Source organism: Canis aureus, chromosome 16, assembly GCF_053574225.1.
Source record: "Canis aureus isolate CA01 chromosome 16, VMU_Caureus_v.1.0, whole genome shotgun sequence".
NCBI lineage: Eukaryota > Metazoa > Chordata > Mammalia > Carnivora > Canidae > Canis > Canis aureus.
In genome coordinates this window covers 31752600-31777223 of record NC_135626.1, presented here as the reverse complement: position 1 = coordinate 31777223, position 24624 = coordinate 31752600, and the positions used below count along the sequence as shown (strand labels likewise).

The 24624-nt window shown below is 36.1% G+C and overlaps 1 long non-coding RNA gene across 1 annotated transcript in view; it reads right to left on the bottom strand.

Moving 5' to 3' along the window:
* Positions 1-411: 411 nt before the first annotated feature.
* The window catches only part of LOC144285310 (uncharacterized), a 118724-nt gene continuing 94511 nt past the window's right edge, over positions 412-24624 (bottom strand). The window contains exons 5-6 of the long non-coding RNA XR_013353618.1: positions 22079-22134; positions 412-538 (exon numbers count right to left, since the gene is read on the bottom strand). This is a non-coding gene — a long non-coding RNA (uncharacterized LOC144285310). The remainder of the gene's footprint in view (positions 539-22078; positions 22135-24624) is intronic.

Below are 24624 nucleotides of genomic sequence, written 5' to 3'. Positions count from 1 at the left end.
TTTATTTAACTACTTCTTGAATGTTTAACTTTTCTCTCTAGCTACAAAGCAAACCCCTAGACGACCAAAGCTATTTCTTTATGCTTTATTCTTCAGTAAGTTGTCCTTAAGTCCATGTATCCATGTCAGAATATCCATCCCTAAAATATGTATATGATTTTCATGATTTTATTTATAAAAGTATGCAAAATGAGATACCGATGAGCTTTTTGTTTATCTCAAAACAATTGACCATATCCTTTAATATTTTGATTTTCCAATTAAGGAACTCATAGATAATCAAGATAATAGATTAGGTAGCTTAAAAGCCTAAAGAATGAACATTGGTAAAACATGGGAATTAGCCAGACGTTGGCAGATAAGGAATCAGTAACCACTGAGATATTTTCAATAAACATTTTTATTGAATGTGCCATTTTTTTTTCTTTGCCTTGCTCATTTATGGCATTTGCTGAGAATCCAGGGCAGAGCAGATGATATTTATTCACCAAAGCAGATACAGTGTCTGAAGCAAAACAAAAGGTCATGCAATAACCCTCTGCAAAAAAAAAAAAAAAAAAAGTATAAACTTTCCCCCACAGGGATCTCAATTATTCTAATTTTTAGTGCATACTGGCATGAAAAATATTAATAAGATGACAGAAAGCCTGATAGGAAAAAATTAGCCAATTATCTCCATGTTTTATATCTAAAATACAAAGCATACTGGTGTTTGGAAATTTTTGAATCCTTAGAAACTTGCTTGGTTGATATCAGCACAGTAGGCATGAATAGATATAGCCTTCATATCTACTTTCTTTGTTTTGATAAAGGTATCTCCTTTCTCTCCATTTGAGTAAAGAATCCTGAACTGGAAAGCAGTTATGTACCTGCTTAACCTAGGTTCTTCCATATAATCAGCTTTGTGATAACTCTAAATATTTATTGCCTCATCTATAAATTGGAGACATTAATGTCCATTCTTGCTTTATAGAGGAATGAGAACAAAATCAAATAGTAGACATGAAAGCATTTTATACCCGGGAAAACAGTAAGGCAATTGCATTATTATAGTATTGCAGCATAATGTCCAAGTGCTTCCCCTTGACCAATCCCAACTCACATTTCTCACTTTTTCTACCCTAGAATCTTTGAATTGGCCATGCAATCTTTGACAACTCATTCACCTCTCTGATCATATTTTTCTCATCAGGTAAATGAAGAAGCTATTCTAGATGATATTCAGGACCTTTCTGTGCTTTGCATTTCTGTGATAAGACAATATAAAGTTTTAAAAATATATTATGGTATGTGGTTTGAAAAAAAGCATTAGGAAATAATGTGAACTTCCTTTCTTTAAAAGATGGCCATTTGCAAGATTAAGGATTATATTTACAGATTAATTACATCAATAACTTAATCTTTAATTATATCAAATGTTTAGATTAGATATTATATTAAAACCAAGCTCCTTATAGTAACCTAAAAGGCCCTTTATTACCTAGCTCCTAAGTACATATCTGTTGTTTTAAGTTATTTCATACTTCTCTCATTGGGAGGCAGGATCTATATCCCTTCCCCTTGATTCTGAATGACTTCTTCAATCAATAGAACACTAAAGTGATGCTACACTGTTTCAAAGGCTGGGTCATCAAATGTCATAACACTTCTGCTTAGATCTTTTGAAATGCTTACTCTCTGGATATTCCCTTTTGGGATCCTCCTTAGACACAGGCCTCCAGTTGTGGAAAGTCAAGCCACATGGAGAGGACACTTGCATATGCTTTGGTCAACAGTCCTAATAGAGTCCAAGTCTTCCCAGTCCAGGTACCGAGAATGAGTGTAAAGAGGTGTCCAGGTGATTCCAAGATGAGGCCTTAAGCATAGTAAATAGTAAAGCAGAAATAAGCTATCTTTGCTATTCCCTGACCAAAACCTTGACCCACAAAATCCATAAGGGTAAAAAAAAAAAAAAAAAAAATGTTTGTTTTACACCACTAGCTCTGGAGTGCTTTGTTGTGTAACCATAGATATAACCAGATTGGTCTACCTCTCTTACCATTTGTCATGTTCTAGATACCCTTGGCATCCTACAGTCTCTTGATTATGAAAGAATTTTCCTATCTAATGGCCTTTTTACTTTCTGTTCTCTCTCCCCCACCTTTTCCTCTGTGTATTCCCTCCACCTACGTGTAGATATTTACTTATTATCTTTGACAGTTCAACTAAATGGCTCCTCCTAAGAAAGGCTTTTCCTAACCATCTCATCCAAAATAACCTCCTTATATGCCCTCACCAGTGCTTTTCATAGTCTAAAATTACCTCATAGGTCTGTCTGCATATTTATTACTTATCTTCCTCCTATAATATTTAGCATAGGAGTGGGATCATAGTGTCATACTATTCACAGTTATAGACACAGCACCTAAAACTTTCTTAGTGAATAATGAACATAATGTGCATAAGAAATATCTTTGAGGGGCACCTGAGTGGTTCATTTGGTTAAGCATTTAGCATCGGCTCAGGTCATAATCCCAAGGTCCTGGGATGGAGTCCTGTGTCAGCCTCCTTGCTCTGTGGGGAGCCTACTTTTCTCTCTCCCTCTGTCCCCCACCTCAACTGGTGTTCTCTCTCACTCACTCTGCTTTCTAAGAAATTAAATAAAATAAATCAATTTTTAAAAAAAGAAATATCTGTGATATAGGCTTAAAATGTATTCCTACACCCAACAATGAACACTAATTTCAAAAGTCTGTGATAGGACTTATAACCCAGAATTTCTAAGATGTAACTCAGGTATTCCAAAGAAAGTGTAATGTGGGACATTGCTCTAAGATAACACTTTCTCTATACATATGAAAATTTCTTCATCAAACAGCAGTGTAAGATAGTTGCAACCTAGATAATATCCTATAATAGACTCTAAGTAGTAGTAGTAATAGTTGTTATATTTCATTAGGATAGATGACCACAGGAAAAGATAACTAATAAAGAAATTTCTATTGTGCCTCTCCTCCATTCACTACTTATTTGTCCATGCTGTTGTATTTATTTTCTTGCACAGTTATAACTGAGAGTATAAACAATATTTTGAGAATTCTCCCTCTATCCCAATAATCCTCTTTTTCTCTCCACTGAAATTCATTCTTCCTTATAAATACTTCTCACATTAAGTACTATCTGCCTAGTTTTATTGCTGTTCCTCTATATTTGGCCCACATATTTTTTTGAGCAGATAGTAAAGAGAACTCTCATATATTCCTACTTCCCACAGTTTCTCCTATTATGAATATCTTGCATCAGTGTAGCACATTTGTTACAATTAACTAACCAATATTGATACATTATTATTAAACAAAGTCCATAGTTTATATTAAGTCTCACTGTGTTGTACATTCTATGGGTTTTGCCAAATGCATATGGCCATGTATCCACAATTACAGTACCATAATGAAGAGTTTTACAGCCCAAAAAATCCCCTGTGCTCCACCTATTCATCCTTCCCTCTCCCTTAACCCCGGCAACTACTCATCTTTCACTGTCTCTATAGTTTATCTTCTCTAGGAGGGCATATAGATGGAATTACTCAGTATGGACCCTCTCCACATGGGCTTCTTTCACTTAGCAATATACATACAACATTCCTCCGTGTCATTTTGTAGCTTAATAGCTCATTTCTTTTTATTTCTGAATAGTGTTCTATTGCATAAAGGTATCTCAGCTTGCCTATCCATTAACTCATTGAGGGACATTTTGATTGCTTCTACGCTTTGGAGATTATGAATAAAGTTTATATAAGCATTCGTGTACAGATTTTTGTGTGACATATTTTCTTGCTAAAAGTTGTGATAATTTCTAACAAGTCTGTCTCCAGTGTTTGAACCAATACATTTCTTCATTCATTTACTCCACTGCTGAAGTGACCTTTCTAAAATATACATCTGTCACTGTCAACATTCTGCTAAAAAAAAACTTCAGTGTACTCAGTGATGTTTATATCCTTCCTTAGCAAGATACAAGTGGATTTTTATCATATCCCAGAAGACCTCTCTGAATTTATGTCATACCACTGTGCCACATGTAGCCTTTGCCTTCCAGACATAGTAAAACATCTGCCTTCCCAAGAATTAGCTCTAACTTCTCTGGTGTCTGCTGATCTCTGGGCCTAGCATAAACTTTCCTATTAATGTTAGCCTCTTCATTCCCTACTAAACATCTCTCTTCAACAGCTCTGTCAATCCCAGGATAACCTATCTGCATCCCCATATCTGCAGCAATGCCTATGATAGTATTCACCTCAGTGCGCTACATCCGTTTGTTTATTTCTTTCCCTCACTGTGCTTTTAGAAGCACATTGTGTGGTTTATGGTAGTTTACATAGGTTGGAGAGTTAATAAATGAGGTTTGAGAAGGGGTACTGGATGCATCAGCAGACCAGGCATTGAGTTGAAGCTTTGGTCCTTACTAGCTTGTTACATGGTTCTTGTAAATCAACCAATGCTTCAGTACCAATTTTCTATTTCAAACTTTACGTGTTATTCTGTTTTACAATTGCTGCAAATATTAAATAGTGTTTGAAGATTTTTGTAAGCTGTAAAGCACTATTGTGAAATATTTCAATGGGTTTTCAACTACAAAGTCTTAAAAGTAAAAGTAACAGCATAAACTCTCTCAAAAGGGGGAAAATCTATGAATACATTATAATCATAAACTTTCTATAGCTAGAGCAGAACTTAGAGGTCATTTTCTCCAGATCTTTTATTTTACAGATGAGGAAACTGTGATCATAATAGGTTAAATGGGCTGCCTAAAGTCACAAAGCAATGATATAGTTGAACGTGAAGCAGAATTCAACATGGCTAAAGGGTTACAGTTAAGGAAGATTTGGTATCCTGTAATGGGATAAATCTTGAAAATCATTAGAGCATTAAAAAAATTTAAAATTTCTCCAGTCTCTTTACAACTTTAAAAGCAAATTTAGTTTCCAGAGAAGATTCAATTCCAAGGAAAAATTCAATTTCATGTTTTTATTAACCTGACCATGAACATGCTTGAACATGTCTTGGAGTCATTCTTGATAAAATAGATAAATTGCTATGGTTGGGAAGTTGCCATTTAGAAATAATATATTGTAAATAAAATGTATATAAAAATATATAATAAACTTATTTATTAGGAACTCAGGATCATAGAAGAGCCCAAATCTTTAAATTAAACAGCCTCTACCACCACTCAAATCTACCCCTACTTATCTGGCTTTACCCTCTCAAATTAAAACCCTGATCCATATTGCAAAATAAATGGTCCATGGGATGAAAGCACTTTCCAGTACAGAGGTGGCAATACAGGAAAGTGGGGAAAAAAAGCAAGCAGAGACAATGAACTCTTAAAGAATCACTTTGTTAACATAGGGAATAGAAAAACAACTCTTATTTAAAACTGACTATGGTCGCTCTGTCTGCTAGGAAAATAATATAAATTTTCTGTTGGGCCAATAGCACAATGTTCAGGGAATTGAATTAATGATTTATGGTGATTTATGTTTCACAAATGATTTGGAGGATTGAGGAAGAGTTGAGTATAAAGAGAGAGAGAAGTCCTGCAATATGCAGGAACCTATGTCACTTTACTCTTAGAGTATAGATTAGGGATGAGGTTAATACTCAGACAGAAAACAGAAGATCTGTAAGAGGAGAGACTTGAAAGAGAACAAGAATTTAGCAGAACTAACAAACAAAAAAATCAGAATGTAAGTTATTAAGATGAGAAGCTCTCCGTTTGTCCCTAGATTTGAAATGCTGAGGTTCTACTGCAGGTGATAATTCAAGTTCAAACAACTTCTACTTTAAGCTTAAAGACAAGGTGACTTGACACCCCAAGGTGGTACAGTCAGTTAAACATCCCACTCTTGGTTTTGGCTCAAGTCATGATCTCAGGGTTGTGAGACTGAGCCCTGTGTTGGGCTCCACATGGAGTTTGCTTAAGACTCTCTCCTGCCACACCTCCAACCCCATGCTTGCACTCTCTCTCTAAAACAAATAAGTAAATCTTAAAAAAATTAAAAAAAAACATATAAATACAAAGTGACTCTAGTGTTGGAGGTTAGCAAGGCCCTTGGCCCTCAGGTGTGTACCTACTTGATGCTTTATTTTGTGAGCAAAGTTCAAATGCTGACTTTACTATTCAATAATAAGAGATATACTTAAGAACATGAGTGGGCATTCAATTCTCTGAACCTTACCAACTGTGCATAACTCAAATCTTTTTCTTTCAACCTCAAAAATAAGAGATTAGGAATATATCCTGACTGAGTAAGAAAACAACTAGATAAGATGCTGTAGAGCCCAGGTGAAGATCTACCTCTTCACAAACCACGTATGTGACTTAGACAAGTCACACAGCTTCTGTAGACTCACTGTTCTCATCCTTAAATGGAGGAAATGGGATCAGATTAATGGCTTTCAAACCTTTTTTAAGTGGCATGTGCTGTACTGTGTGCTTCATAAATGTTATATTTTATAGAAATAATAAGCTAGCAAAATTTGGATTAAGATATGCATCTTTTCTTTTATTTTGCCAACAAAAAATGGAGGTAGTTAATACTTGAGGTAGAAGTAACTTAAAATTTAAAATTCTGACAGAGTTTAAAGAAAAATCAGAAAAGAATCCTGAATTTTCAATATATAAAATCTATTTTTGTTATTTATTTGTCTAAAAAAGATGTAATTCAGAAGGACCAGTATTAGTTTCTGGGCCTCCTAAAAATGGGGCATGGTGCCCCTGGCTCAAAAATAATGCAATCAAGCTTACCTTTGTCATTATCAGTTTATTTTCTGTTTTCTCCTATTTTCCTTTCACATCTCATTTTCAAATTTTAGTACTGATTTAAAAGCTACATAAAGTTATTCTGCACTCATCTATCATTAATAAAAGCAATTTAAATTAATCTTTCTTTTTGATTTTGGGGGCACTGGTGAGCACTGCAGAAGTAAGGGCATTACCATGGTAGGTCACACATGTGGTACAAGATGGTTCTGAAAAGGGCTGAAGAGGGTTATCGCTCACCAAGAAATAATTCTTATCTTCTGCTAAAATGTAATTAAATCTAAAGCAAAATTGTGTGAAGACTTTTTGAGCATAAGAAATGCTTTCATTCAATAAACTCATTTTTAATTTTTTCAATTCATAGTGTTATCCCGACTCAGAAATCTATTGTGTCTATTTTGCACAGGTGTGGAATAGTAGAAGTATGTTGTACTTGGCATCCAAAAACTCAGATTCTAATTCTGAATTACAGTGTGCTAATGTGTAACCTTGGACACATTATGAAACCTTTCTAAAATCTCAGCTTTCTGTCTTGTAGAACTTGTTCTGTAATTCCTATACATTAAGACAGTTGTGTAGATCAAAGAGTTTATTTGACAAGTATTCATCAGACTCCCTGCATGAACTTAGTACTGCTCTAGGCACCTCCAGTACAGCGAGACAAACCAGATGTGATCACCTCTGTTAGAGGGCTCACATTCTAATGCAATGCACAGTCAATAACAGTAATACTGAAGACAAGCTCTACAAAGGAGATAGATTGAGGGACAGAGAGAGTAATGGAAATATGGAAGGTTGTTCAAGGGTGGTGGGAAACAACCTCTACAATAAGTGGATATTTGAGCAGGAAAGTCTATTTTTGTAACAAATAATGGAAACCTGATTAAAACTAATTAAATCCTGGAGCACCTAGATAGCTCATTTTGTTAATCACCTGCCTTTGGCTCAGGTCATGTTATCAAGGTCATCCCTGGGATCAAGCTCTGCGATGGGCTCCCTGATCGGTGGGGAGCTTGCTTCTCCCTCTGCCCCTCCCCCTCCTCATGCCCTCTTTCTCTAACTCAACTAAATAAAATCTTTAAAAAAAAGTTCAATCCCTATTGTTGCCTCTACTACTACCCCCCGAAACAATTACAGAACAATTACATTCAGCAGTCCAAACCGTGTCACTCCAAACCATGTCATCAAGATTTTTACCACTCTCGAGAAAGAGGAACCCTCCTGCACTATTGGTGGGAATGTGAACTGGTGCAGCCACTCTGGAAAACCGTGTGGAGGTTCCTCAAAGAGTTAAAAATAGAGCTGCCCTACGACCCAGCAATTGCACTGCTGGGGATTTACCCAAAGATACAGATGCAGTGAAACGCCGGGACACCTGCACCCCGATGTTTATAGCAGCAATGGCCACGATAGCCAAACTGTGGAAGGAGACTCGGTGTCCATCGAAAGATGAATGGATAAAGAAGATGTGGTTTATGTATACAATGGAATATTACTCAGCCATTAGAAACGACAAATACCCACCATTTGCTTTGACATGGATGGAACTGGAGGGTATTATGCTGAGTGAAGCAAGTCAATCGGAGAAGGACAAACATTACATGGTCTCATTCATTTGGGGAATATAAAAAATAGTGAAAAGGAACAAAGGGGAAAGGAAAGAAAATGAGTGGGAAATACCAGAAAGGGAGACAGAACATGAGAGACTCCTAACTCTGGGAAACAAACAGGGGGTGGTGGAAAGGGAGGTGGGTTGGAGTTGGGGTGACTGGGTGACGGGCACTGAGGGGGGCACTTGATGGGATGAGTGCTGGGTGTTATGCTATATGTTGACAAATTGAACTCCAATAAAAAGAAATTTAAAAAATTTTTTCCCATTCTCTCTTCATTGCTAGGCTTGATTTTCTTCCTCTTTGTCCTCACAATTAGGCAAGATTTCTTATTTTTTCAAATCCCAGAAAATATGTTCCTCGGACTTTTAAGGCTTATATGTCCTTAGAACTCATGAACTCAAAAGTGACTCCCCCTCTTGTTTTTTTCCTCCAATAATTCCAGGCAAAGTCTCAAGGAGGTTTGTGCCTGGCCGGAATCCTCTGTCTATTCCTGAATTAATCACCATGGCCACTAAAAATAATGATGATTTGTAATTAAGATATTTGCTTTTAAAGGAAATTTTAAGAGATGTGATTTTTAAATATTTATTTGTTCTTATTCTGTTTGCTCATGTTAGCTCTACTCTTTCATGTTGTTGTTTTTTTCTAAATTACATGGGGTCCTGAATGTCTCTGATCATATTTATACATGAAGTTCCAGATTGATTATTATAGGTCTGTGTTGTCTTGATAGTTGTGAAGCTGGTTTCTGCAACAGGCTTCTTAAATAGGAGTGCTAATTGTAAGTCTTTCTAAGTGACCCACACATATCCAGGCAAGCAGCTCTCCTTTCAGCTGCATTGGTGGAGAGTACTTAGGCAACACTGGGTTTGCCTGTGTTGTCAGCTTAGGGACAATCTGTTCTGGGGATAAAATGCTTTCATGTATTTAACTTTCCACCAGAGGTAACTCTGTCTTTTGTGGAGTTCTGGCATATATTTTGGTATTTGCTTTATTTTGTTTTTGTTTGGTCTTTAAACTCCATGAAAAAATAAATAAATAAATACATACATACATACGTACATACATACATACCAGAGAGGTATTTATTTAGGAAATTCTCATTGCCTTAGTCCAGGGACAGACTCTACATTCTGTGCACTTAGAGAAGGGAAGAGCATCATTCATTTGGTCATTCAGCACGGGGTCCTTGAATTATAAAAAGTGTTTTGTCTCCTTCTTATATGCATCACATGTGTCGCTAATTCCTTTAGGAAGAAGAAAGTGGATGAGAGTGAGAAGTAGATAATCTGTTTTTAAAACTGGGCATTATCTGCATACAGTTGTCCATGATGACGGTTCTGCCAATGCTCAGGGGCTAATTCCTAACTATTCTGGCCACTGGCTGGGCTGCATTTCTCTAGTTTGAATGCTCCCTGAATGCCTGTAAAAGCTTAATTAGCTCATCATTGGAGACCTTGATATGTATTCCAAAGTAGAAGGTGTGCAGGAATTGGGGCAAGAAGGAACCAGGAACTATGACTAGTTTGCCTCCTCTGCCTTGGACAGCATGAGGCTCATTACCTAAGATCTGGTAAAAGAAAGTACCTCTTGGAAATCAAACCCCTCTGGATTACAGGGGCATCTTATGAGGACACACTCATTTCCAAATATTCTCCATTCTACTTCAATTCTTCTAAGTCCCTCCTTCTTTTTGCTTTCTACCTTTTTTTTCTTTTTTACTCCTCACCTAATCTCTTTTTAATTCTTGAAAGCTCCAAGGCCTGAACAGTCCCTTCAATATCATGAATCCCACTGATGTGTACCCTCACCCGGTTCTGACATTCCACATAGAGAGGCACATCCATTGTACTGGAGCATAGTGAATGTGCTTTCTTGCAGTCTCATTGCTAGGTGCTTATGCACTTACATGGATCTCTCTCTCTCTCTCTCTCTCTCTCTCTCACACACACACAAGCACACATGCGAGTGTGCAGGAATGAGTGAACTCATTCCTAAGGACCATAGGATAGAACTGTCACACAGCACAGTGACCAGTTTCTCTGAGACTTTCTAAAATCAAGCATCTTGCCAAAAAGATAAATTTCCTTCAGAAAATTCACATCTAGTATACAACAAAAATTTCTGCTCCTCTAATTAAAGCCACTCTGATCCTTCTTCTGTACTAATCTCATCGGCCTTCTTATAAGAGTTAATTCTTCTCTTCCCAGTACTGAATTGCTTTATAGAGCATTTTAATGAATGCTACTTTACCCAAATTACTTCTAATTACAAAGCTCCCCACCACAGTATGGGAGATGCCCCCTTTCACTGTGTTAATGTCTCCAAGATTCTTCTGGGAAGGACAGTTCCCTCCATTTCCCAAAGTATTTTTCCATTTGATAAATATTTATTGTGTGTATTCACCAAGAATTAACACTGTGCTAAGGGTTGGGGAGAGAGAGAATGAGATAAAGTCCTTGTCTCTGGGAGATTAAATTGTAGTAGGGAAGACAGATGAGAAACAAGTAAACAAAATATTAACAGATTTTGATTAATTATGTGAGCAATTAGAGATAGTGGCAAAGCTCTTGAGAGGACATACTTAGATAGGGCTGTCAGGTAAGGAGATAACTTTTAGGTTAAGACCTGAAAATGGAATTAAGGTTGTGAATAGTTGACCAGAGGGCCTTTCCAGACAGAGGATCAGCAGATGCAAAGTCCCTACAAAGTCACGCTCCTGCATGCGTGCACGTGTGTGCGCACGTGCACACACACACACACACACACACACACACGGCATGTTCTTGAAAGTAATATGAGGTTTATAAATAGAAGGGTAAGGAAAAGGAGGAAAGATGGCATTAGATAAAATGAGAAAATTCTACAGAGGTCAAATAGATTAGGGCATGGTAATGAGCTGATTTCATTCTAAGTGCAAGAGGAATCTATCAACGGATTTTTAAGGGGAGGGGGGTACATTATACGCTGAATTATGTCCTAAAAATATATCTCTGGCTGTTTTATGGAGATTGGATTTTCAGGGAATAAGAATAAAGCAGGGAGATGAGGTAGGATGCTCTTCCATTAGCTTATTCAAGCAATAAAAGTCAGGAAGAGTGGCATTGCAGAGGGCAAGAAATAGAGTGAGTTTAGACATAGATATTCTAGAGTAGAACAAATTGGGCTTCCTGAAAGATTAAATGTGAGTGACAAGGAAAGGAAAAATCAAGCATAGCTGAACTGTAACCTTCTTCTCGATCTTTATTATTACTGTTTTTAAAGTCGTTTAACCTCTCTGTGCCTTTGCTTCCTCAACTTTAAAATGAGGGAAATTTACCTACCTCAAAAAGCTGTTATTAATTTAATCTTGGTCAATATATAACAGTACTTGGCATATAGTGTGTGCTCTACAAGTGCTGGCTCCTCTCATTGTTAAAATACAGTATTATCATCATTATTATTATAATCAGATCAAAGCCTCTCTCTATTTTTCGGTTACCTTTCCAATTTTCCTGTCTGCTTTTCCCTTCCCCGCTATGGCACTGTTATAAAATTATTCTTTCCCACATATCTTTTTTTCTGACATTTCAATTTTGACATTTTCTTCCTAAGAAGAATAGAAAGATTAAGCTTGTATGCTCAGGACACTATCTTGAATTGGAGGTATTTGTAATTTTTGTATTACTGAATGACATATACTACTCCTCACTCCCAATATGAAATAAGTAATGATGAAACGTTATGACCCAAGGAGTCACCATTCTCAGTAATTATATGGATTTTAAAAAAAGAAAACCATTTCTCACTTGAATGTGGGCTAATGTAGCGGAACTGGGTTCCTGTTGGACATGATGCTGAAGACAAGCAACTTTTTATCTAATATACTCAGAAAGGTCTTAGATGTAGACCAAGTTTTAAAACAAATGGGCAACAGTTTTAAGATCCAGGTATCCGAAAGGTTTGATTTGAGAGGTGAATCAAGAGTGGCAACAAATACTGATAAAAATCAGAGAATGCTACAAAAGCTTCAGGACCAGGAAAATAAGATCATCCAGCATCATGTAGGGGACAGTGGTCCCAGGACCAGATGCCTTTCAGTCATGATTTTAATGCCACAGTGTATAGGTGAGTCAGCCTACATCTTACGTTTCACCATGCTACAAACCCCAATAATCCTTGGTCATTGCTTAACACAGTAGCTCATCTGGTATTTCATTTTCATCTAGTACCCCCATTACTCCATTCCTATGAGCCTCTCTTTCCCCAACACAACCTTCTACTACCCTGCCTCCTATTAATACACCTAGTGATATCTGAACCCTTATATTACAAAAACAAAAAACAAAAAACAGGGGCATAAAAAGACTAATCTATTCCCAGAATATTAGCTCATTTACACTGCCTTTTCTGAAACTTGGTTCAAGCCAAAGCTTGATATGGTCGTATCTTATTGAATGTTCTAGGAACACTGGAATTCTGCAGTCATTAGCTACTGTGTTCTATAAAGATCAGATAGGTTAAATCAGTTGAAAATATTCAACTATTCCATATTCCTATTGATGCTGTCTACTTTAGTCATTTATTTGGAGAAATGTTAACATTTCTTTTTTTTTAAAATTAATTTCTTTATTCAAGAGAGACACACAAAGGCAGACACAGGGAGAGGGAGAAGCAGGCTCTCTGCAGGGAGCCTAATGCTGGATCACGCCCTGAGCTGAAGGCAGACTCTCAATGGCTGAACCACCCAGGTATCACACCCCAGTGTGAACATTTCTAATTATATGCTTATTTTTCATTTTTCCCTTTAATTCTGTCAGTTTTTACTTCATGTATACTGAAGTTCTGCTCTTAGGTACATATACATTTAAGATTATTTTGTCTTCCTAATGAACTGACTGTTTTAGCATCAGGAAATGCTTATGTTTACTTCTGGACATACTTCTCACTTGAAGTCTACTTTTTCTGATATTAATAGGGGCACTCTAGTATTTTATGGTTGGTGTTTTCATGATAATAAATTCCTACCATTTTAACTTATCTGATGGTATATATGACTGTCTTTTGTAAATAACATTTGCTTAGGTCTTGCTTTGTTATTTAGGCTGATGATCTCTGCCTTTTAATTAGAGTATTTTATATATTTACATTTAATTTAGTTTTGTGATGGACTATAAGACTACTATCTTGATAACTGTTTTCTATTTTAATTATCTGTTCTTTATTGTATTTTTTCCTTTCTTAATTTCTTTTGATAAAGTGTGCATTTGTTTAGTATTTGATTTTTATCTTCCCAATTGACTTTTTTGCTAGTGTTTGCTCTAGAGATGATAATATCTTGCTTTAACTTATCACTGTCTACTACAAGTTAATATTATACCACTACACATATAATTTCTCAATATTACGACAGTATAACCCAATTTAATATCCACACACTATTTTGTATACTATTTTTGAAATATGTCTACCTTGTATATGTGTTTTAAACTCAACAATACATTATCATTTTCACTTTAAATAATTATCTCTTTAAAAAATTAGGAGCCAAAAAATATTAATATCATTTATATCCAGCCTCATATTCACCAGTTCTGGCTCTCTTCATTCCTTTGGTAAATAATTTTTCTTCAATTTCAAGGACTCCATTAACATTTCTTGTGGTGTAGTTATGCTAGTGATAAATTCCCATTGCTTCCATCTGAAAATATCTTTATTTCACTTTTATTTTTGAAGGCTATCAGTGTCATATATGCAATTCTAGTTTGAGGGGTTTTTTTTTCTTTCAATATTAAAAAAAAATGATCTATTGATTTATGGTTTATAGTCTGATGACAAACCAGCAGCCATTCTTATCATTTCCCCTATAGTATCAGAACATGTTTCTTCTCCTCTGCTGCTTTCAAAGTTTTCATTTTATCATTGGTTCTCAGCAAAATAACTATGATTATGCCTAAGTGTGTTTTCCTATGTGCTTATCCTTCTTGATGTTGCTAGGCTTCTTGGCTTTGTGAATTGATGTTTTTCATAATATTTGGAAATTTTTCTGTCATTATTTATTCAAATAATTTTCTGTTCCAATTCCTCTCTTTTTTTTTTTACTGTAACTCCAATTATACATATAATACTTGATATTGCCCACAGACCACTGAGCATCACTCAGCCTTTTCCCTTTCTATGTTTCAGTTAGGATAGTGTTGAAATTCAGGTTCTTCAAATTTAATATTTAGGTCTTATTAGGTCTCCCATCTCTGGGAAAGCCTATAAAGTAAATTTCATTTCAGATTTTACTTTTTTTTTTTCAGGTCAAGAATTTCCCTTTCTCTATGATACCCTCTATTTAGTTCCTTATTATATTTTTCTATGAAATTCTTAAATTTATTTATAATCATTCTAAAGTCTCATAATTTCAAGTTCTCTGTCATCTTGTCGTTTCTATAGATTTTTTAATTCTGATTTTGAATCATATTTCCCTGCTTCTTCACAAATCTAATAATATTTGATCACATGATACACATTGTATTTGCTTGAGAATATGGATTTTGATGCCTTCCCTTTAAGGACTGTAAAATTTTGATTTGTTAGAGAATCAATTTATTAGTACCTCAGCTTCATTTTTTTTGAGCCTTATTTTTCAGGCCTGTTAGTTAGAATTCCAATGTCTTACTTAGAATCTTAGTTACTCTCATAGTTCTCTATGATCAATTATCTGTAGTCTACAGTCAGAGAATCACCCTGAACATGAACTGTGTAATGTTTCCTCAAAACATCAAGATAATTCCTATGCATATTTCTGGATCTTCTTTGTGCAGCTTCCTCCTTTCTGGCAGCTTGCCCAACAGCTGGATATCTAGTCTCCCAAGAAACTCCAAATTCTCTTCTCGGTCTTCTCAGCTTAGCAAGATGCTCTCTACTCAATACAGGCTCCACATCTCTATACTTTAGGTACTTCAGGCGAAAAATCAAAACAATCATAGGACTCATCTGGTGGTTTTCCTTGTCTCTCGAATCATAGCTCTATGCTCCCTGTTGTGCAATGTCTAAAACCAGTTGCTTTATATATGTTGCATAGATTTTTTGTTGTTTATGGTAGAAAAATTAATATGGAATCAGACACTGAGTCATAGTTGAAAGAAGTCCTAAGGGTGCTCTTTCTTATCACCCTGCTTACCTCAGGACCTCTATAAAGTATAAAATACTCTGTTCCTTTTAGGTTCAAGCCAATTTTTTATATATAGACAACTCCTCATTACAGTCAATAAACAATATCCTGATCTCTGACTCTCACAGACTGAAAAAATTTAGCCCTTAGTTTATAGAATCTTTACCATCTGTGTTATCAATATCTTAAGAAACTTCAATATTGGGATCCCTGGGTGGTGCAGCGTTTTGGTGCCTGCCTTTGGCCCAGGGTGCGATCCTGGAGACCCGGGATCGAATCCCACGTCGGGCTCCCGGTACATGGAGCCTGCTTCTCCCTCTGCCTGTGTCTCTGTCTCTCTCTCTCTCTTTGTGTGACTATCATAAATAAATAAAAATTTTAAAAAAGTTTTAAAAAAATAAAAAAAGAAACTTCAATATCCATTTAGTGACATAAAGCATCCTGATACTCAGTTCTTTGATTTGTTTTTCTTTAGTAGATTTCTATTCTTCTTCAGGTCTGTGACCTACTTTTATAGCTGGATTTTGTCGTCACTTGAAATGTATCTACCTCTTAAATAATAAATTCAGAAATCTGGGTTTTCAAACACAGTCTCCTATTCTTTTACTAAACTGCTCCCAGATCTTTAGTCATTTCACTTCCTCAGAACCTCTAGTGTGTATGTGTATGTGTGTGTGTGTGTGTATGCTTTCTCCCTAGCACCTCCTTCTGACTGAATTTCTTTTGCTGTACAGAGGTTCCATTTTAACAACATTCTTGTCAATACCCTCAGCAACCTAATTTATTTGACTTGTACCCTACCCTACCCAATATCCTCCCTCTTACTGCTCAGCACTCAGCAATCTGACAGCTGTGTCAAATGTTCAGTGAAATGTTCTTGCCTAAGACATTTGCTCAATCCAACAGGTGTTTCTATCTTTACCATACCCGACTTAAGGCAGTACCTGACATTGCTGATCATTTCTTACTTCCTATACAGCAATCTATTTTTTAAATTTCTATGAAATCACATTTTCTGGGTTTCCTTCTACCTTTGGGTATTCTTTCTTACTATACCTTACATGTCGGGTTTTTTTTTTTTTCATTTTAAGTGATTTTTTTTTTTTAAATCCTAAATGCCACAAATGTTGGAGAGGATATGGAGACTTGCACTGTTGGTGGGAATGTGAACTGGTACAGTTCACCAGTTCACATTCCCTTAGAGTTAAAAATAGACCTGCCCTATGACCCAGCAATTGCACTGCTGGGAATTTACCCCAAAGATACAGATGCAGTGAAATGGCAGGACACCTGCACGCCGATATTTATAGCAGCAATGTCCACAGTAGCCAAACTGTGGAAGGAGCCTCGGTGTCCATCGAAAGATGAATGGATAAAGAAGATGTGGTCTATATATACAATGGAATATTACTCAGCCATTAGAAATGACAAATACCCACCATTTTATTCAATGTGGATGGAACTGGAGGGTATTATGCTGAGTGAAGCAAGTCAATCAGAGAAGGACAAACATTATATGGTCTCATTCATTTGGGGAATATAAAAAATACTGAAAAGGAACAAAGGGGAAAGGAGAGAAAATAAGTGGGAAATATCAGAGAGGGAGACAGAGCATGAGAGACTCCTAACTCTGGGAAATGAGCAAGGGGTGGTGGAAAGGGAGGTGGATGGAGGTTGGGGTGACTGGGTGACGGGCACTGAGGGGGGCACTTGATGGGATGAGCACTGGGTGTTATGCTATATGTTGGCAAATCGAACTCCAATAAAAAAATATATACAAAAATAAATAAATCTTAAATGCCAGGTTCTCCAGAATTCTCCTCTAAGTCTTGTCTCTATGTATTCTTCCTATTCTCACTACCCCTGTGCCTTCAATACACTTGCTGATTATTTATGAATCTGTTTTCAGCTGAAACCTGTCTCTTGAGCATCAGTTCAGCTACTAAAATATCCACAGGAGTCTCGGATGTGACACATACAAAATTTAACGCGTCTTCTGTTTTCCTAAACCAGTCATCCTCTCTTTCTTAGCTCAACATAGCACAGCCAATGGGGCCCTGCAATGAAGAATTCCAGGGACAATCATTCATTTTCCAGTAATCAAGAGAGGATAGGTTACATAAAATACCACTTATGTAACCTCCCTTGGTTCATGGAATATGGTCATATATCTAACTATCTGAATCAAAATTCCATTTTTTTCTTTTTTAAAAGATTTTATTTATTTACTCATGAGAGACACACAGAGAGACAGGCAGAGACACAGGCAGAGGGAGAAGCAGGCTCCATGCAGGGAGCCTGATGCGGGACTCAATCCCAGGACTCTAGAATCATGCCCTGGGCCAAAGGCAGGCACTAAACCGCTGAGCCACCCAGGGATCCCCATCCATTTTTTTCTTGACTCTTCTCTCCATGACATCCTATCATCACTGCCAATTGTAGTCCTGGATTTCTCTTTACTCCATTCTCCTCTCAATTTGCAAATGAACTTCCCTAGTACAGACACCATCATGTCCCTGATTCTTTTAATATGAAGCTCAAGCTTCTTCATGCTATATTTGAAATATACACATGCTGTTCCCACTTTCCACTCTGGTTTCAATACTAGATACTTTTTCTTAGTCTTATTCTACAATTCAGTCATACTGAAAATTTCTTAGTTGTGCTACACTCCCCCTTTCTTCTACAATTTGATTCATGCTTTTCCCTCTCTTCAGAATTACCTATTTATTATTTTTAAGAGTAAGACTTAGCTTAGTCCTTCTGAAATTCTTAGACAAAGATTTGTGTCAAAGCAGTTTATTTAGGAGACGATCTCAGAAGAAATGGTAGAAAAGTGGGTGAGACAGAAGGAAAAGCAGGTGAAACAGGGTATATCATGATTATGTTGCCATATGGGCAATGAGAACTCAATTCTACTGGGACTATTTGGGACATAATGTAGAATATAACTCAGAATAGTTCCACATAAGAAGCAAGGTAGCTGGGCTACCCATCTTCCATCTCTTGTCCCTCCTTGGCTGAGTATTTCCTGAGGGGATAGTTCTCCAACCTAACCAAGGACAGATTAAGCAGGCCTGAGAAATCACTATGGTTGAGCATCAGGTGCTAGAAGTGGAAGGTCATCAGCATACATTAGGAAGATATATGGAAAGCCAAATATTACAACCAATACCTCTTTAATATCCCTCATCCTGGCCCCTTTTGAATTCTTTATCTCATTGTTTATCACATTATATTAGAAAAAAGTAATTAAACAATAAATTACAATAAACCATGCCTAGTTCAACATGATTTTCTGAAAACCTGACCCATAGTAGGTATTTCTTGTACCTTGACTAAATACTCTTTTATTGAATGGGGTCTTTCAGATTTGGTAGCGATGATTACATCTTTGTAAAATTGTACTAGGTGTTACAGACTTTTATTTGCTACATTCTACCTCATTCAGATAGAAAGATTAGTATTTGGAAATGAATTTGCAGTAAGGTGTGAGTCTCTGTTTAAGACATCAAAAGTTAATTGTTAAAACATGGTTTTCTTACATCATGTAACCTATGTCTAGGTTGCTCTTTATCATTAACCTTCCATCCTGAAATGTTGTTTCAAAGACTTCCTTTGAATGCTCACATTTGAGAAATGCCAGAAGACAAACATTTATGCTATAAAATAAGTGGAAATGTCGTTTTTAATATGTTCCGAGTGCCTGGCACCTATACTGATTGGGTCTAATCATATTGTTTGGCAAGATTTCCTCTCCACAGATAACTAATTGGAACGACACAGTTGTATTAGTGAATTCTGGGTGAAATAATCGGACATTTTTAATCTGAATGGAAGGCTTTTGTGTCAAATGTTGCAGAGCTGAAACATTATGTGTTGTTTCCAGATTTATGTACCCCCCCAAAAGGAGTTTAGTTCTCTTTTTTTTTTCTTCACAGCTTCCGTTTTTTGCCAGGAAAAATCATTACTCCTTTCCCCAGCTCCAAACATTTCATGATCCCCATTACCGAAAGGGAGAAGTCCCACATCTCTATCCTAAAGAAAACTAATGCCATATTTTTGTTTCCCCTTTTCTCTACTTTGCTAGTAACATTTAGATAATATTTTTGAGGCTCCAAGTAACTTTGCATGCCTATCACTGTACTTGGTATTTCACACATATATCATATTTAACTCTTAGAGCAAATGAGAATAATTATGTATGTGATAACAGATTTAAATTGAATAATGTATGGAAAGCCTGTAGAGGTACAGCTAGGATGTGACTCCAAGTCTAACTCAAAGCCAGGACCCTTATTATTTTATTTGAACCCATCCAAAAGCATATGCTGTTCCCTATATAAGTGGACCTGGTCAGTTCACACCCATGTTGTTCAAGGGGCAACAGTATATGCTTTTGGATGGGTTCAAATAAAATAATAAGGGTCCTGGCTTTGAGTTCATGGGTGTGAACTGGCCAGGTCCACTTATATAGGGATTTCTTTTTTACAAATATTGTACAGTACTATCAGTATATTTTCTCTTCCTTATTATTTCCTTAATAACATTTTTTTCTAGCTTACTTTACTGTAAGAATACAGTACAGTATTGACTTTATGTTATTAGTAAGGCTTCTAGTCAATAGTAGCTACTAGTAGTTAAGTCTATGGGAGTCAAAAGTTATACACAGATTATCAATTTTGTGTGGTGTCAGTGCCCTTAATCCTCTTTTTCAAGGGTCACTGTGTATTTTTGCATTGGCAAAAATTAGGAATTAGATAATAAATTCCTATGCCCATGGCGATTCTTACCTCAAGAGTTTAGGAAATGAAGGGAAAGAAGGAACAGTGAAAAGGTAAAAAGAAAACTAGGAAAACATGATGACCTTGAAACCAAATGATAGCAATGTATCAAAAAGAATGTGGCAAGCATTTAGCTCAAATGTAAAGCAGAATGAGGACTGATAATTGATCATTGGATTTGGCAATATGGAAGTCACTGGTGATCATCTCCAGATGTTTTTGGTGGAGGGCGATAAATGCCTGTTTGCAGTGGATTCAAGGGAGAAGGGAAAAGAGGATTTAAAGACAAGGACTATAGGGAGCAGCTGTCCTGAGAACTAAATAATTGCAATAGTAGCCAGCATGGGAAGAGACATCACGGGAAGTTTGTTGGTTTAAAGATGGTATAAAAAGAGCATATGTATATTTTGGAGGAAATGATCCATAGGGAGCTATAATTTGAAAAAAAAATAGAAGAGAACATTGCTGATACAATGTTCTGGATGATGCAAAGAGAAATGACATCAAGTATAAAAGTGGGAGGATTAGCTTTAAATAGGAGCATAGCTAGTTCACTTATGTTAACAGTCAAGAAGAGAGTATGTGGAAACAGATGGTGAAAGGAGGGTAGATATGCTGACAGGAGTCTATAAAAGTTCTCTCCAGGAGGCTTCAGTGTTGTCAGTGAGGTAAGGAAGCAAGATCTTCAGATAAGTATGAAGTAGAGTCTGGGTAGGTTGGAGAAGAAAGGAAGAAGTACGAAAGTTTTGTCTAAAAGATGAGAGGTTGGGGTACCTAGGTGGCTCAGTAGTTGAGCATCTGCCTTTGGCTCAGGTCATGATCCCAGCATCCTGAGATTGAGTCCCACAACAGGCTTCCTGCAGAGAGCCTATGTCTCTGTCTGTCTCTGTATGTCTCAAATAAATAAATAAATAAATAAATAAATAAATAAATAAATAAATCTTTAAAAAATAAAAGATGAGAGGTTGAAGAGACTACCATTCTTGGAACCAACACTTGGAACCAACACTTAACCATCCTATATGACATGAAACATGACATGTTTTATTCATTATATTACCTCTCCATGTTCCCTTGGTTATGGAAAGGTCTTAGAATAATTTAAAATATAAATTGACTATCTTTTTGTGTGTGTGACAGTATATATTTGTATTAACATCTGGTCACATAACATTCTGAAAAAAAGCAAGAAGAGGAAACAAAATAGTTCAAACACAAGTTCTTCAGTTCCTACTATTACCTGTCTTAAGAGGATGTGGACATTCCCTTTTTTTAATGTTGTAGATGGTAAGATGTTCTATTATGGTTTTAATTTTAAAGAGCTATACATTCTACTTCCAGCCAAACCACCTAAGGTTGTATTTGATTTTTAGTAGCTGACAGCTACTTGAGTTTAATAGTTGTGTCAATTAAGGATGTTTTCAGGAGTAAATAACTAAAGATAAAGATAAATGTGGCTTTGAAAAGAGATATTTTTCCCTTTTATATAACAAAAGCAGTCTAAACATAAGCATTTCCTAGCATTGATGCAGTATCTCCGAAATATCAGCCCCACATCTCTTATTTCCTTTGCTTTTTATCCCCTCATGCTTACAAGTTTAGTGTCACAATTCCAGGAATCAAAACCATTGACCCTAAAACTGAAATAAATATATGCCACCATCAACAGCTGTTCTATTAGTAAAGAAAACAAAAGTTTTCTGAGGAATACCCCTGCCTAACAGCCATATACTCACATTTCAAAAGCCAGAAGTCTGACATGACACATGTCTGCCTAGAGCAGGAAAGGTGGCTGAAAAACACAACCAAAGAGAGAGTATCAAGAATAGGTTTCAGATATGTCAACCAAAAATGTCTACCTCAATAGTCATTTTAATTATCTAGATATATCATTTTTACGTAAACTTCTGTTGATCTTAGGCAACCCCCAATTCTATGTATATAAAATTTGATTATTGAGTAAAAACTGCAAGGCTTTGAATTGTTTTATTAAAAAACCACATTGAATTCCAATCAGAATTGTTACTTAATAAGTTTGAACCTTGATTAATTTTTCATTTATGGTCGTGATTCTTCCTACTTTCAGTATCACATGCATGAATAATGGGTGCTTTTGAATTTCTATCAACATCAAAAACTGAAAGAATCATAGTCAAATGACACTAAAAAGGGAACCATCCAGAAAAGCTGACAAGATTGAGTAGAGAATACTGAAGTAAAATAGTAGCACAGGTATAGAGAAAGAAAGATAAAAAGATGACCTACTTATGCAATTTTATCTCTTTCTTAAAAATTTTACTTTTACTATTTGTATGATTATCCTCTAATTCCAAATTAGATTGAAATAGATTTAGAAAATCTATTTGAATGTGAATATTAACATATGAATGTTCTGTGTGTTAGGAAGGGGTGTAAAGCAAAAACTAAGAAGATAATAACTATAATCATAAGCTAAAATTATTTAGTGCTGACTTTGAGACAGATGGATAGTTCTAAGTGCTTTATAAATATTAATTCACTTGATCTTTACAAAAGTCCATAAAGCAGGTGCTAGTAAGCCATCCCATTTTATAGACAAGACACAGAAATATTGATTAATTTGCTAAAGGTCATGCAATCAATAAAAGCAAAGTCAGGATTTAAACTTAGGAAGTGTGGCTTCAGAGTCTGTGTACTAAGCTTTAAATGACATTCCAACAAGGAGATGATAGTTCAAGTCAAGGTAAATAATAAATTTAAGACAAGTATCAGTAAGTTTTGGCAAAACAACATAATAAGAAGGATCAAAGTAAGAAGCAATAATAATAGCTCCATGAAGATCACAACTTATAAAATGGGCCTTAAGGATGGATTTAAGTGGTCAGCAGGGATAGTTTGAGGAAGTCTAGAAGAATAGACATAAAAAGCAACAGCAAAATCTTGGGGATGGCTGGGCAAAATGAAAGCCCATCTTGGTCTTCATGTTACGGAAGTATTAGGAGTATTAGGAGATAGAGCTACCAAAGTCACCATGCAAATAGCAATGCACTTGGGATCAAAAGATAGAAGTCTCATATATTGGATGGCCTTGGTTAAGATGCTTAATCTCTCTGAACCTCAAATAGGCATCAAAAGTTCACATAACACTGTTGTTTTGAGGGTTAAATGAGAGTGACATTTAATGTTCAAATTAATTAACTGAAACCAAATGTGCATGGAAAATAGGTTGTGACCGTATTGTGGAAAGATGTGAATATCATAATGAGGGGATACCACTAAAGATCTCCAAGAAGTAGAATAAGAGAGTGGTAGGATAAGACTTGTCTAGGCTCCATCTAAAGGCAAGTGTAGGATAGACTCAAGTATCAGGAGGGCAGTGGTGAAAGGCAGTAGTGAATTCTGAAAAACCGGTTAAAGGTTTATTAAAATAGCTTGAGCTGTAATGGACCAACATTCTAGTTCTGGCAATTGGACTTGAAATAAAGAGATAGATTTCAGAAACACTATAGGAGTAGAAAAAATTGGTTTTACACTTGATTTAGGTGGAAAATAGAGAAAACAAACAAATTGAACCATGATTCTAAAACCTGAAGGCAAAGGAATAGGAGAATAATAATGACACCATCAATAAAAGAAAATCTTGATGAAGAAAAGTTCTTCTTGGGAAAGACTATGAGTCCAGTTCAAGGAACTGGTGAGCTATCCTTGTTGTTATCCTGCAAGCAGTTGAATATGTGGATCTGGGGCATAGGAAAGAGATGGAGGATGTGGTAGACAGACTAATGGACCCTTAGAGATGTCCACATCTTAATCCCCAGAACCAGCAAATATGTTAGATCACATAGCAAAAGAGAATTACATTTAGAGTTGTAACTGATAATCAGTTGACCTTAAAATGGGGAGATTATCCTGGATTATCTGAGTGGGTTTATATAATCACAAATGCCTTTAATGAAAAAGGAAGGTGGAAGAGAATGTTGGAATACTATGATGTATAAAGGACTCGACCAGCTAATACAGGCTTTGAAGATGATGAAGCAGGTGTCCCAAGCCAAGGAGTTTTCAGGAGTTGGAGAGGGCAAAGAAAAGGATCTATCTCCTCAAGCCTTCAGAAAGGAACACAGTTGCTAACAGCTTGATTTTAGCCCAATGAGACCTAGATCAGATATCTAATCTATAGGACTGTAAAATCATAAATCTGGTTTTCCAAATGATTAAATATATGGTCATTTTTTACAGTAACAACAGACAGCTAATAAAGAGTGATTTGGGAAAACTCAGAATGGAGAAAATGACATGAAAT